The following is a 16,481-nucleotide window of genomic DNA, read 5'->3' on the forward strand; positions in this document are numbered from 1 at the left end:
GGAGCAGCAGGCACAGAGTAGACAACATTATGATGGAGCAGCAGGCACAGAGTAGACAACATTATGATGGAGCAGCAGGCACAGAGTAGACAACATTATGATGGAGCAGCAGGCACAGAGTAGACAACATTATGATGGAGCAGCAGGCACAGAGTAGACAACATTATGATGGAGCAGCACACACACAGAGTAGACAACATTATGATGGAGCAGCAGGCACAGAGTAGACACCATGATGGAGCAGTAGGCAGAGCAGACAACATTATGATGGAGCAGCAGGCAGAGCAGACAACATTATGATGGAGCAGCAGGCACAGAGTAGACAACATTATGATGGAGCAGCAGGCACAGAATAGACAATATTATGATGGAGCAGAAGGAACAGAGTAGACAACATTATGATGGAGCAGCAGGCACAGAGTAGACAACATTATGATGGAGCAGCACGCAGAGTAGACAACATTATGATGGAGCAGCAGGCACTGAGTAGACAACATTATGATGGAGCAGCACACACACAGAGTAGACAACATTATGATGGAGCAGCAGGCACAGAGTAGACACCATGATGGAGCAGTAGGCAGAGCAGACAACATTATGATGGAGCAGCAGGCAGAGCAGACAACATTATGATGGAGCAGCAGGCACAGAGTAGACAACATTATGATGGAGCAGCAGGCACAGAATAGACAATATTATGATGGAGCAGAAGGAACAGAGTAGACAACATTATGATGGAGCAGCAGGCACAGAGTAGACAACATTATGATGGAGCAGCACGCAGAGTAGACAACATTATGATGGAGCAGCAGGCACTGAGTAGACAACATTGTGATGGAGCAGCAGGCACTGAGTAGACAACATTATGATGGAGCAGCAGGCACAGAGTAGACAACATTATGATGGAGCAGCAGGCACAGAGTAGACAACATTATGATGGAGCAGCAGGCACAGAGTAGACAACATTATGATGGAGCAGCAGGCACAGAGTAGACAACATTATGATGGAGCAGCAGGCACAGAGTAGACAACATTATGATGGAGCAGCACACACACAGAGTAGACAACATTATGATGGAGCAGCAGGCACAGAGTAGACACCATGATGGAGCAGTAGGCAGAGCAGACAACATTATGATGGAGCAGCAGGCAGAGCAGACAACATTATGATGGAGCAGCAGGCACAGAGTAGACAACATTATGATGGAGCAGCAGGCACAGAATAGACAATATTATGATGGAGCAGAAGGAACAGAGTAGACAACATTATGATGGAGCAGCAGGCACAGAGTAGACAACATTATGATGGAGCAGCACGCAGAGTAGACAACATTATGATGGAGCAGCAGGCACTGAGTAGACAACATTGTGATGGAGCAGCAGGCACTGAGTAGACAACATTATGATGGAGCAGCAGGCACAGAGTAGACAACATTATGATGGAGCAGCAGGCACAGAGTAGACAACATTATGATGGAGCAGCAGGCACAGAGTAGACAACATTATGATGGAGCAAGGCACAGAGTAGACAACATTATGATGGAGCAGCAGGCACAGAGTAGACAACATTATGATGGAGCAGCAGGCACAGAGTAGACAACATTATGATGGAGCAGCAGGCACAGAGTAGACAACATTATGATGGAGCAGCAGGCACAGAGTAGACAACATTATGATGGAGCAGCAGGCACAGAGTAGACAACATTATGATGGAGCAGCAGGCACAGAGTAGACAACATTATGATGGAGCAGCAGGCACAGAGTAGACAACATTATGATGGAGCAGCAGGCACAGAGTAGACAACATTATGATGGAGCAGCAGGCACAGAGTAGACAACATTATGATGGAGCAGCACACACACAGAGTAGACAACATTATGATGGAGCAGCAGGCACAGAGTAGACACCATGATGGAGCAGTAGGCAGAGCAGACAACATTATGATGGAGCAGCAGGCAGAGCAGACAACATTATGATGGAGCAGCAGGCACAGAGTAGACAACATTATGATGGAGCAGCAGGCACAGAATAGACAATATTATGATGGAGCAGAAGGAACAGAGTAGACAACATTATGATGGAGCAGCAGGCACAGAGTAGACAACATTATGATGGAGCAGCACGCAGAGTAGACAACATTATGATGGAGCAGCAGGCACAGAGTAGACAACATTATGATGGAGCAGCAGGCACAGAGTAGACAACATTATGATGGAGCAGAAGGAACAGAGTTGACAACATTATGATGGAGCAGCATGCAGAGCAGACAACAGTATGATGGAGCAGCAGGCACAGAGTAGACAGCATTATGATGGAGCAGCATGCAGAGCAGACAACATTATGATGGAGCAGCATGCAGAGTAGACAACATTTCCTCAATCCACTTCAGTCTGAGAACTTAGACTTGTGTCCTCCTGATAGAGGTTTGATAAAGGGAATACAAGGCCAGCGGTTGAGCAACAGGAGAAAACTGCAGGCTTAAATCACCAAACCAATGGGAGAGATTGACACCATCTAGCAATCAATATCCCACATATGCACGGACTGTATTGGGTGGGAGTTTGTACAGTTGCACACCTCTTGTACCCCCTTGAAAAACCTGAGAGAAGCCAACTACATCCCCCACGCTGCTCCACTCTCCACTCCCACCTAATGACAGTCATTACCATCCACACACATCTTTCTGCTTCATTTACACTATTTTTAACTAGGCAGATCCATCATAGCACTCTTCTCCAGTCCTCGCTAGCGCTTGGCTGACTCGCTCTCCCTCCCTCAGTCTGATTTATTCTGATTACCTCTCTTCCTCTTCGCCTCTCACTGCGGGGAAAAAGACACCTTGAACCTTTTATATTAAGAAACTGTCATTTAAAATGTCGTCAGTCGTTACTGATGATTCGCAGGGCTCTCGGTCTTCACGTGAGGATGATAATAGGCTAGGTAAATAAGGGGTGATACGCCTGCCCCCCAAAAAACACTCAGCAGCGACACTGTCATTCAGGGGGTGTTTTGCTTTGGAAGACCAAACCTAATGAAAGTTTTCCCCTCTTGTTTATTACACACCGAGTGAGTTTGGTGCCATTTATCAAGCTTAAGTCTGTGTGTGTGTGTGTGTGTGTGTGTGTGTGTGTTTGCATGTGTGTGGAGAAGAGCCTGAGGCCTTCTTCGTTCTCTCACTAAAACAAACAAGACGTTCTCGCCTTTTTGCAGACATCTAACCGATTGCTAAACTTTTCTTTTGTCCATTAGCAGGGAAGGATGAATTATCCTCTAGTTACCAGGGCCTACTGTTTTGCCCCCCCCCCCCAAAATGCCTTGGGTTGACAATTATAGCTGGATGATAGTAGATTGTGGATCAATGAAAAGACCAATCATCACATTCAATAACCCATTCCCTTCCAGATTATTCTGTGACCTCTATTAAACAGCCTAATAAATACATCCTGTAATTCCTCCCTGACCCTCAGATAGCCTGGATGAATACAGCCTGTAATTCCTCCCTGACCCTCAGATATTCTGGATGAATACAGCATGTAATTCCTCCCTGACCCTCAGATAGCCTGGATGAATACAGCCTGTAATTCCTCCCTGACCCTCAGATAACCTGGATGAACATAGCCTGTAATTCCTCCCTGACCCTTAGATAACCTTGATGAACACAACCTGTAATTCCTCCCTGACCCTGGATGCCAGCTTGATTCTGATTAAACCAACTCCTTTCTCCAATGATGAAAGTTTGTGCATGTAAACACCAAATACCTCTCCTCATTCTGTAGTGATGTCTGTACAGTACGGTGACCTTGGTGACCAGTGGAGGTCGGTGCCATTTATTAAGATTAGGAAGGAAGATTATAAAAAAAATATATATATTTTTTTGTTTATTTATTTTTTTATTAATGGAGGATAGCCTTAATTCTATTAATGCATATTGGATGACTGTCATTCATATTCCATTCACGCAGCTCAATGTAACGTGACATTCGAATTTGCCCTATACCAATCATGAGGATGCTAATTTAAAGTTTATAACGTAGCTAGGTGCACAGGTTGAGAGACAAATTGGAGTAATCAATGTGCCAGACAGTGACACATTCAATAACGCATTGGATACTTGCCAGCATCTCGATGATCTGAGGTGTAATCATTAGTCCAAACAAAACTAAAATAAGAGCTTCTATTGGACAAAATCAAGTAGATCCCTCCCCGTTTCATTCCATTTGCTTCCATTTAAAAAATGTTTTGCAACAGAATCGTTGGAATGAATACACACCCGATCACCCACACACACAGTTCACTTTAATAGCAGCCTCGTACCATAACCGCTACACAGCCTACATCGTTGTCACCATATTAACGTTATAGTCAACAAACTAGAACTAACACGTTAGTAAACCCAATCCATGTGTACAATCACACACTACAGTGTACAGCAAGCAGTTTAGCAGTTACACCGGTGGCCCCGGTGGCAATAAATTAATAAAACCAAATGCTTTCCTTGACTTGGAAGAGTTGCAGTGTTGTATAGCCTTAGCCAGCTAGCTAACATACATATCATTCCTCTCTGTTTGAGTTAGGTTCTTATGTAGGCTAAATTATCTGCATTAGTTAACTATGTGCAAGGTAAACTAAGAAGTAAAAAAATACAAAATATAGCTAGCTAGCTCCCTCTCACTCTGCTGATTCTTATTTTTTTGTAGAAATGTATTTGTTCAAAGCTGTTCAACTATTGTCTTTCTCTCTCTCTGAGTCAACTACTCACCACATTTTATGCACTGCAGTGTTAGCTAGCTGTAACTTATGCTTTCAGTAGTATATTCAATTTCCGATCCTTAGATTGAATGGATAACATGTCAGTTCATACTACAAGAGCACTGGTAGGTTGGAGGATGTCCTTCGGAAGTCGTCATAATTACAGTGTAAGTCTATGGAAGGGGGTGAGAACCATGAGCCTCCTAGGTTTTGTATTGAATTCAATGTACCCAGATGAGGACGGAAGCTAGCTGTCCTCCGGCTACACAATGGTGCTACCATACAGAGTGATGTTGAGGCTACTGTAGACCTTCTTTGCAAAACAGTGTGTTGTAATCTGTTATTTGGTGACGTGAATATATTTCAAAATGTATTTGTATTTATTTATAAAGCCCTTTTTAAAAGTGCTTATACAGAAACCCAGCCTAAAACCCCAAACAGAAAGAAATGCAGACATAGAAGCACCATGGCTAGAAAAATCTGCCTTGAAAGACAGAAACCTTGGAAGAAACCTAGAGAGGAACCAGGCTCTGTGGGGTGGCCAGTCCTCTTCTGTCTGTGCCGGGTGGAGATAAGAGTACATGGCCAAATCATAATTCAAGATGTTCAATCGTTCATAGATGACCAGCAGGGTCAAATAATAATCACAGTGATTGTAGAGGGTGCAACAGGTCAGCACCTCAGGAGTAAATGTCAGTTGGCTTTTCATAACCGAGCATTCAGGAGGGGAGACAGCAGGTGTGGTAGAGAGGGAGAGAGAGAGAAGCATAGGGAGAGAGAGGGTTGAAAACAGCAGATCCGAGACAAGGTATCACGTCCAGTGAACAAGTCAGGGTTCCATATTAAGTATGGTTTTATCTAAAAACTACTTTTTTTACATCATTACTTACTCTGAAATTCACAGACTAGGATGGTCCTCTTCTTCCTCCTCTTAGGAACATCGACTGTTGGTGACTCATAACTTGTAGCATTTCGTATGACCCATAGATCTCTCATATGTTGTCATGACAACAACAAAATGAGTTGGCTAAAGAATTAAGAGACCAGGGCAGCCAGGCTACAAGTCCCAGAGACAATGGTTTCAAACTACCACTATTGATTTTATACTCCTCTGACAAAGTGGGTCAGCAGAAAGAAGTGTCCGAGACGTACTGACAATGTCCCAATCTGCTCTGATATTAACAGACCAGAGAATCTTGTTTCTCATGGTCTGAGAGTCTTTAGGTGCCTTTTGGCAAACTCCAAGCGGGCTGTCATGTGCCTTTTACTGAGGAGTGGCTTCCGTCTGGCCACTCTACCATAAAGGCCTGATTGGTGGAGTGTTGCAGAGATGGTTGTCCTTCTGGAAGGTTCTCCCATCTCCACAGAGGAACTCTGGAGCTCTGTCAGAGTGACTATTGGGTTCTTGGTCACCTCCCTGACCAAGGCCCTTCTCCCCTGATTTCTCAGTTTGGCCTTTCGGACTGCTCTAGGAAGAGTCTTGGTGGTTCTAAACTTCTTCCATTTAAGAATGATGGAGGCCACTGTGTTCTTGGTGACCTTCAATGCTGCAGAAATGTTTTGGTACCCTTCCCCAGATCTGTGCCTTGACACAATCCTGTCTCGGAGCTCCACGGACAATTCCTTCGACCTCATGGCTTGGTTTTTGCTCTGACATGCACTGTCAACTGTGGGACCTTATATAGACAGGTGTGTGCCTTTCCAAATCATGTCCAATCAATGGAATTTAAAACAGGTGGACTCCAATCAAGTTGTAGAAACATCTCAAGGATGATCAATGGAAACAGGATGCACTTTTTTGGTTGAGGTTATTGCTGCCAAAGGAGGGTCAACCAGTTATTAAGTCCAAGCGTTCACATACTTTTTCCTTCCTCCACTGTGAATATTTACACGGTGTCTTCAATAAAGACATAGAAATGTATAATTGTTTGTGTGTTATTAGTTTAAGCAGACTGTGTTTGTCTATTGTTGTGACCTAGATGAAGATCAGATTAAATTGTATGAATAATTTATGCACAAATCCAGGTAATTCCAAAGGGTTCACATATTTTTTCTTGCCACAGTAAGTTTTTATGCTGATGATACAGTATTGTACTGTTACACCATCTGTAAATCAAGCCTTTTCACATTTGCAGACTGATTTCCAAGCACTACAGAATACACTCTTGGATCTTAAGTTAGTACTTAAGGCAAACAAAACACATGCTATTTCCTAGGTCCCATAACTTGGACTTAAGTGATCTTGAAGTTACTAGTCTGAACGGAAGGCAAATTGAACTAGTTCCCTTATAAATATCGTGGTATCTAGCTAGATGATGAATTGGCATTTAAAAACGCATGTTAATAAGCTGGTAAAGAAAATGAAGATCAAAATGTGATTATTTTACATCAATAGACCATGTCTGTTTTTTTTATAATAGAAAGGAAGTTCTCTGCAACTTTTATCTCTGTTTTAGATTACAGGGACATCAGCTACAGCTTCCACACCTCTAGATTCTTCCCCTGTGCCCTTAGATTCTTACTGGTGATCATTTTAGAACTCACCCTTGTGTATTGTATCAAAAGGTGGGTTGGGCCTCTGTATGTAAAAGAGAGCAGCATTCCTTTTTGTTTATTTACTAAGCACTCCTGTAGAAACTTCCGATGTATCTGACAACCCTCGTCAAGGTCACAACAATAGAACACAATACAACAGCACAGGATTGGTTAGAGCTGGAGGTTCCAAGGGTGGCTTCTAACTTAGGGAGAGCTGCTTTGGGTTTTTATGCTCTACAGATGTGGAATGTGTTGCAGGAAAACTCAGGATGGAATGTGTTGCAGGGAGGTTCGGGCTTGAATGTGTTCCAGGAGATGCTCAGGTTTGAATGTGTTAAAGGGGAGGCTCAGGCTTGAATGTGTTGCAGGGGAGGCTCAGGGTGGAATGTGTTAAAGGGGAGGCTCAGGGTGGAATGTGTTGCAGGGGAGGGTTAGGCTGGAATGTGTTAAAGGGGAGGCTCAGGTTTGAATGTGTTAAAAGGGAGGCTCAGGCTGGAATGTGTTGCAGGGGAGGCTCAGGATGGAATGTGTTGCAGGAGATGCTCAGGTTTGAATGTGTTAAAGGGGAGGCTCAGGATGGAATGTGTTGCAGGGGAGGCTCAGGATGGAATGTGTTGCAGGGGAGGCTCAGGATGGAATGTGTTAAAGGGGAGGCTCAGGATGGAATGTGTTAAAAGGGAGGCTCAGGATGGAATGTGTTGCAGGGGAGGCTCAGGATGGAATGTGTTAAAGGGGAGGCTCAGGATGGAATGTGTTAAAAGGGAGGCTCAGGATGGAATCAAATCAAATCAAATCAAATTTATTTATATAGCCCTTCGTACATCAGCTGAAATCTCAAAGTGCTGTACAGAAACCCAGCCTAAAACCCCAAACAGCAAGCAATGCATGTGAAAGAAGCACGGTGGCTGGGAAAAACTCCCTAGGAAAAACTCCTGAGAAAGGCCAAAAACCTAGGAAGAAACCTAGAGAGGAACCAGGCTATGAGGGGTGGCCAGTCCTCTTCTGGCTGTGCCGGGTGGATATTATAACAGAACATGGTCAAGATGTTAAAATGTTCGTAAATGACCAGCATGGTCAAATAATAATAATCATAGTAATTGTCGAGGGTGCAACAAGCACGTCCGGTGAACAGGTCAGGGTTCCATAGCCGCAGGCAGAACAGTTGAAACTGGAGCAGCAGCATGGCCAGGTGGACTGGGGACAGCAAGGAGTCATCATGCCAGGTAGTCCTAGGGCTCAGGTCCTCCGAGAGAAAGAAAGAAAGAAAGAAAGAGAGAATTAGAGAGAGCATATTTACATTCACACAGGACACCGGATAAGACAAGAGAATACTCCAGATGTAACAGACTGACCCTAGCCCCCCGACACATAAACTACTGCAGCATAAATACTGGAGGCTGAGACAGGAGGGATCAGAAGATACTGTGGCCCCATCCGATGATACCCCCGGACAGGGCCAAACAGGCAGGATATAACCCCACCCACTTTGCCAAAGCACAGCCCCCACACCACTAGAGGGATATCTACAACCACCAACTTACCGTCCGAAGACAAGGCCGAGTATAGCCCACAAAGATGTCCGCCACGACACAACCCAAGGGGGGGCGCCAACCCAGACAGGAAGACCACGTCAGTGGCTCAACCTACTCAAGTGACGCACCCCTCCCATGGACGGCATGGAAGAACACCAGTAAGTCAGTGACTCAGCCCCTGTAAAAGGGTTAGAGGCAGAGAATCCCAGTGGGAAGAGGGGAACCGACAAGGCAGAGACAGCAAGGGCGGTTCGTTGCTCCAGCCTTTCCGTTCACCTTCACACTCCTGGGCCAGACTATACTTAATCATAGGACCTACTGAAGAGATAAGTCTTCAGTAAAGACTTAAAGGTTGAGACTGAGTCTGCGTCTCTCACATGGGTAGGCAGACCATTCCATAAAAATGGAGCTCTATAGGAGAAAGCCCTACCTCCAGCCGTTTGCTTAGAAATTCTAGGGACAATTAGGAGGCCTGCGTCTTGTGACCGTAGCGTACGTGTAGGTATGTACGGCAGGACCAAATCGGAAAGATAGGTAGGAGCAAGCCCATGTAATGCTTTGTAGGTTAGCAGTAAAACCTTGAAATCAGCCCTTGCCTTAACAGGAAGCCAGTGTAGGGAAGCTAGCACTGGAGTAATATGATCAAATTTTTTGGTTCTAGTCAGGATTCTAGCAGCCGTATTTAGCCCTAACTGAAGTTTGTTTAGTGCTTTATCCGGGTAGCCGGAAAGTAGAGCATTGCAGTAGTCGAGCCTAGAAGTAACAAAAGCATGGATTAATTTTTCTGCGTCATTTTTGGACAGAAAGTTTCTGATTTTTGCAATGTTACGTAGATGGAATAAAGCTGTCCTTGAAGCAGTCTTGATATGTTCTTCAAAAGAGAGATCAGGGTCCAGAGTAACGCCGAGGTCCTTCACAGTTTTATTTGAGACGACTGTACAACCATCCAGATTAATTGTCAGATTCAACAGAAGATCTCTTTGTTTCTTGGGACCTAGGACAAGCATCTCTGTTTTGTCCGAGTTTAAAAGTAGAACATTTGCAGCCATCCACTTCCTTATGTCTGAAACACAGGCTTCTAGCGAGGGCAATTTTGGGGCTTCACCATGTTTCATTGAAATGTACAGCTGTGTGTCGTCCGCATAGCAGTGAAATTTAACATTATGTTTTCGAATGACATCCCCAAGAGGTAAAATATATAGTGAAAACAATAGTGGTCCTAGAACGGAACCTTGAGGAACACCGAAATTTACAATTGATTTGTCAGAGGACGAACCATTCACAGAGACAAACTGATATCTTTCCGACAGATAAGATCTAAACCAGGCCAGAACTTGTCCATGTAGACCAATTTGGGTTTCCAATCTCTCCAAAAGAATGTGGTGATCGATGGTATCAAAAGCGGCACTAAGATCTAGGAGCATGAGGACAGATGCAGAGCCTCGGTCTGACGTCATTAAAAGGTCATTTACCACCTTCACAAGTGCAGTCTCAGTGCTATGATGGGGTCTAAAACCAGACTGAAGCGTTTCGTATACATTGTTTGTCTTCAGGAAGGCAGTGAGTTGCTGCGCAACAACTTTTTCTAAAATTTTTGAGAGGAATGGAAGATTCGATATAGGCCGATAGTTTTTTATAATTTCTGGGTCAAGATTCGGCTTTTTCAAGAGAGGCTTTATTACTGCCACTTTTAGTGAGCTTGGTACACATCCGGTGGATAGAGAGCCGTTTATTATGTTCAACATAGGAGGGCCAAGCACAGGAAGCAGCTCTTTCAGTAGTTTAGTTGGAATAGGGTCCAGTATGCAGCTTGAGGGTTTGGAGGCCATGATTATTTTCATCATTGTGTCAAGAGATATAGTACTAAAACACTTTAGTATCTCCCTTGAGCCAAGGTCCTGGCAGAGTTGTGCAGACTCTGGACAATGAAGCCCTGGAGGAATACCCAGATTTAAAGAGGAGTCCGTAATTTGCTTTCTAATGATCATGATCTTTTCCTCAAAAAAGTTCATAAATTTATTACTGCTGAAGTGAAAGCCATCCTCCATTTGCGAATGCTGCTTTTTAGTTAGCTTTGCGACAGTGTCAAAAAGAAATTTCGGATTGTTCTTATTTTCCTCAATTAAGTTGGAAAAATAGGATGATCGTGCAGCAGTGAGGGCTCTTCGATACTGCACGGTACTGTCTTTCCAAGCTAGTCGGAAGACTTCCAGTTTAGTGTGGCGCCATTTCCGTTCCAATTTTCTGGAAGCTTGCTTCAGAGCTCGTGTATTTTCTGTATACCAGGGAGCTAGTTTCTTATGACAGATGTTTTTAATTTTTAGGGGTGCAACTGCATCTAGGGTATTGCGCAAGGTTGAATTGAGTTCCTCGGTTAGGTGGTTAACTGATTCTTGTCCTCTGACGTCCTTGGGTAGGCAGAGGGAGTCTGGAAGGGCATCAAGGAATCTTTGGGTTGTCTGAGAATTTATAGCACGACTTTTAATCTTCCTTGGTTGGGGTCTGAGCAGATTATTTGTTGCAATTGTAAACGCAATAAAATGGTGGTCCGATAATCCAGGATTATGAGGAAAAACATTAAGATCCACAACATTTATTCCATGGGACAAAACTAGGTCCAGAGTATGACTGTGGCAGTGAGTAGGTCCAGAGACATGTTGGACAAAACCCACTGAGTCGATGATGGCTCCGAAAGCCTTTTGGAGTGGGTCTGTGGACTTTTCCATGTGAATGTTAAAGTCACCAAAAATTAGAATATTATCTGCTATGACTACAAGATCCGATAGGAATTCAGGGAACTCAGTAAGGAACACTGCATATGGCCCAGGAGGCCTGTAAACAGTAGCTATAAAAAGTGATTGAGTAGGCTGCATAGATTTCATGACTAGAAGCTCAAAAGACGAAAACGTCATTGTTTTTTTTTTTGTAAATTGAAATTTGCTATCGTAAATGTTAGCAACACCTCCGCCTTTGCCGGATGCACGGGGGGTTTGGTCACTAGTGTAACCAGGGGGTGAGGCCTCATTTAACACAGTAAATTCATCAGGCTTAAGCCATGTTTCAGTCAGGCCAATCACATCAAGATTATGATCAGTGATTAGTTCATTGACTATAACTGCCTTGGAAGTGAGGGATCTAACATTAAGTAACCCAATTTTGAGATGTGAAGTATCACAATCTCTTTCAATAATGGCAGGAATGGAGGTCTTTATACTAGTAAGATTACTGAAGCGAACACCGCCATTTTTAATTTTGCCCAACCAAGATCGAGGCACAGACACGGTCTCAATGGGGAAAGCTGAGCTGACTACGCTAACTGTGCTAGTGGCAGACTCCACTAAGCTGGCAGGCTGGCTAACAGCCTGTTGCCTGGCCTGCACCCTATTTCATTGTGGAGCTAGAGGAGATAGAGCCCTGTCTATGTTCGTAGATAAGATGAGAGCACCCCTCCAGCTAGGATGGAGTCCGTCACTCCTCAGCAGGCCAGGCGTGGTCCTGTTTGTGGGTGAATCCCAGAAAGAGGGCCAGTTATCTACAAATTCTATCTTTTGGGAGGGGCAGAAAACAGTTTTCATCCAGCGATTGAGTTGTGAGACTCTGCTGTAGAGCTCATCACTCCCCCTAACTGGGAGGGGGCCAGAGACAATTACTCGATGCCGACACATCTTTCCCCTTTAACACATCTGGAATGTGTTAAAGGGGAGGCTCAGGCTGGAATGTGTTGCAGGGGAGGCTCAGGCTGGAATGTGTTAAAGGGGAGGCTCAGGCTGGAATGTGTTAAAGGGGAGGCTCAGGCTGGAATGTGTTGCAAGGGAGGCTCAGGCTTGAATGTGTTGCAGGAGAGGCTCAGGCTGGAATGTGTTAAAGGGGAGGCTCAGGATGGAATGTGTTAAAGGGGAGGCTCAGGATGGAATGTGTTGCAAGGGAGGCTCAGGATGGAATGTGTTGCAGGAGAGGCTCAGGCTTGAATGTGTTAAAGGGGAGGCTCAGGATGGAATGTGTTAAAGGGGAGGCTCAGGATGGAATGTGTTAAAGGGGAGGCTCAGGCTTGAATGTGTTGCAGGGGAGGCTCAGGGTTGAATGTGTTAAAGGGGAGGCTCAGGCTGGAATGTGTTAAAGGGGAGGCTCAGGCTGGAATGTGTTAAAGGGGAGGCTCAGGATGGAATGTGTTAAAGGGGAGGCTCAGGCTGGAATGTGTTAAAGGGGAGGCTCAGGATGGAATGTGTTAAAGGAGAGGCTCAGGCTGGAATGTGTTAAAGGGGAGGCTCAGGATGGAATGTGTTGCAAGGCAGGCTCAGGATGGAATGTGTTGCAGGAGAGGCTCAGGATGGAATGTGTTGCAGGGGAGGCTCAGGATGGAATGTGTTAAAGGGGAGGCTCAGGATGGAATGTGTTAAAGGGGAGGCTCAGGATGGAATGTGTTGGAGGAGAGGCTCAGGATGGAATGTGTTGGGCCTCCTGAGTGGTGCAGTGGTCTAAGGCACTGCATCGCAGTGCTAGCTGTGCCACTAGAGATACTGGGTTTGAATCCAGGCTCGGGTGACCCATGGGGCGGTGCACAATTGGCACAGCATCATCTGGGTTAGGGGAGGATTTGGCTGGCTTTATTGTCATGTTTTGTAATTTAGTATTTTATTGTGTTTTGTATTGAGCTCGTTTGAAAAAGATACAGTTTCAATGACACCATTTGAAAATAAAGATGAATACTTGTTTTTTGTGGACTATTTCTTATTGTTGTTGCGTTGTCGAGAAGGAACCTGCAAGTAAACATTTCGTTGGACGATGTATACCATGCTTATCCCATACATACAACTAATAAAACTTGAACCTTGGATGGAGGCCCATAGCGGATATCCTTCAATTAACTAATCGCCGACTACAGCTTCATCTAGAACGATTAAATTATTCTTGAACGATTAAATTATTCTTAAAACACAATCATCCCTAATCAATCAAAATTCATTATCTTTGATTGTTCTATCTGAATGGGTTTCATCTGGTCTTGTACCCGTGCCAAGATAAGTTTCACCCACAAGATCTTCATACAATATTAGCATCATACAGTGAGCATCAGAAATACATCAGACCTTTCAAGCAGACAACTTGGATGGAAAATTACTGAGGATAATAGCAGACGATATTGCCACTGCTATTTGTCATATCTTCAATCTAAGCCTACTAGAAAGTGTGTGCCCTCAGGCATGGAGGGAAACCAAAGTAATTCCGCTACCCAAGAATAGTAAAGCCGCCTTGACTGGCTCAAATAGCCGACCAATCAGCCTGTTAACAACCCTTAGTAAACTTTTGGAAAAAATTGTGTTTGACCAGATACAATGCTATTTTACTGTAAAGAAATTGACAACAGACTTTCAGCACGCTGATAGGGAAGGACATTCAACAAGCACGGCACCTACACAAATGACTGATGATTGGCTGAGAGAAATTGATGTCTGCTGCTGGAAAAACGTGTGTTATGGCTTTACACCCCCTGCTATATTGTGAATAAAGAGTTGTCGGTCTAACAGAACACAGAGTGTTCTTTAATGGAAGCCTCTCCAACATAATCCAGGTAGAATCAGTAATTCCCCAGGGCAGCTGTCTAGGCCCCTTACTTTTCTAAATTTTTACTAATTTGAGTAAAGCCAGTGTGTCTACGTATATGACTCAACGCTATACACGTCAGCTACTGCAGCGAGTGAAATCACTGCAAAACTTAAAGAGCTGCAGTTCGTTTCAGAATGGGTGACAAGGAATAAGTTAATCCTAAATATATAAAAAAAACTAAAAGCATCGTATATGGTACAAATTCTTCACTGAACCCTAAACCTCAACTAAAACTTGTAATAAATTATGTGGAAATTGAGCAGGTTTAGGTGACTAAACTGCTTGGAGTAACCCTGGACTGTAAATTGTCATAGTCAAAACATGTTGATAAAACAGTAGCTAAGATGGGGAGAAGTCTGTCTATAAGAAAGTGCTGCTCTGCAGGCCCTAGTTGTGTTGCACCTCGACTACTGTTAAGTCGTGTGGTCAGGTGTCAGAAAGAGGGACATCGGAAAAATTACAGTTGGCTCAGAACAGGGCAGCACGGCTCCTAACAATAATATGCATGTAAATCCCTCATGGCTCAAAGTGGAGAAGAGATTGACTTAATCATTACTTGTTTTTGTAAGAAGTATTGACATGTTGAATATACAAAGCTGTCTGTTTAAACTACTAGCACACAGCTCAGACAGCCATGCATACCCCACAAGACAGGCCACCAAAGGTCTCTTCACAGTCCCCAAGTCAAAAATCAGACTGTGGGAGGCACACAGCACAGCATAGAGCCATGACTACATGGAACTATATTCCACATTTGGTAACTGATGCAAGCAGTAGAATCAGATTTTTTTTATTTATTATAAAAGTACACCTTATGGAACAGCGGGAACTCTGAAGACACAGGCACAAACACATGCGTACACACATGATAACATACGCACTATACACACAGATTTTGTGTTGTAGATATGTTGTAGTAGAGTAGTGGCCTGAGGAAACACACTTAATGTGTTGTGAAAAGTGTTATTAAAAGTAATGTCATGTAATATTTTTAATTATAACTGCCTTAATGTTGCTGGACCCCAGGAAGAGTAGCTTCTGCCTTGGCAGCAGCTAATGGTGATCCATAATAAATACAAATACAAGCTTTTTAAGTGAGTCTATTTTGGGATTTTGTACACAGTAAGACAAGCATGTGAAATGTGTAACATTTATTAACTCATGATTGAAGGCAGTTTCACCTAGCTTTCATTTAGCTTGTACAGACAAAGTATAGTCTCTGGTGTACCTTGGTGTTCTTCCAGAATCTCAAGTCAACAAGAAGTCTCCCAGGGATAGCTACAGTCCTGATCTCACGGTGTGAATACGCTGCAGGACTCCAGAGTCAAACAGAGGTGTGTGAGTAGTATAACAGGCAGCGTGTTAGTCTTGCATAACATTTTTTTTAAAAACACTATAGTACTTGAAAGTACTTGAAAATCAAATCTTGTGCTGTCAGTTTATGAAGTTTATGGTCAGGTCCTGTGAGGCAAGAGGAATAGCATGCAACCCAATCCATATTGTCAGTTTAGGTGTTGCTGAATGGAAATGAATAGCCAACTAAAATTACACAGACCTTTTCTGTCTGTGACATAAAATACAGTGCCTTGAGAAAGTATTCATACCCCTTGACTTATTCCACATTGTTGTTAGAATGAATTCAAAATGTATTAAATACATTTTTCTTCTCACCCACAATACCCCATATTGACAAAGTGAAAACATGTTTTTAGAAATGTTTGCTAATTTATTGAAAATGAATTCACACTCCTGAGTCAGTATGCACTACCGTTCAAAAGTTTGAGGTCACTTAGAAATGTCCTTGTTTTTGAAAGAAAAGCACATTTTTTGTGCTTTTCGATTACCATCTGAAACTCGTCAGTTTTTTCTTGTTCTGAGAAATGAAGGCTATTCCATTTGAGAAAATGCCGAGAAACTGAAGATCTCATACAACGCTGTGTACTACTCCCTTAACAGAACAGCACAAACTGTCTCTAACCAGAACAGAAAGAGGAGTGGGAGGCCCCGGTGCACAACTGAGCAAGAGAACAAGTACATTAGAGTGTCTAGTTTGAGAAATA

This window comes from Salmo trutta, chromosome 6 (genome assembly GCF_901001165.1).
Source record: "Salmo trutta chromosome 6, fSalTru1.1, whole genome shotgun sequence".
Classification (NCBI taxonomy): domain Eukaryota; kingdom Metazoa; phylum Chordata; class Actinopteri; order Salmoniformes; family Salmonidae; genus Salmo; species Salmo trutta.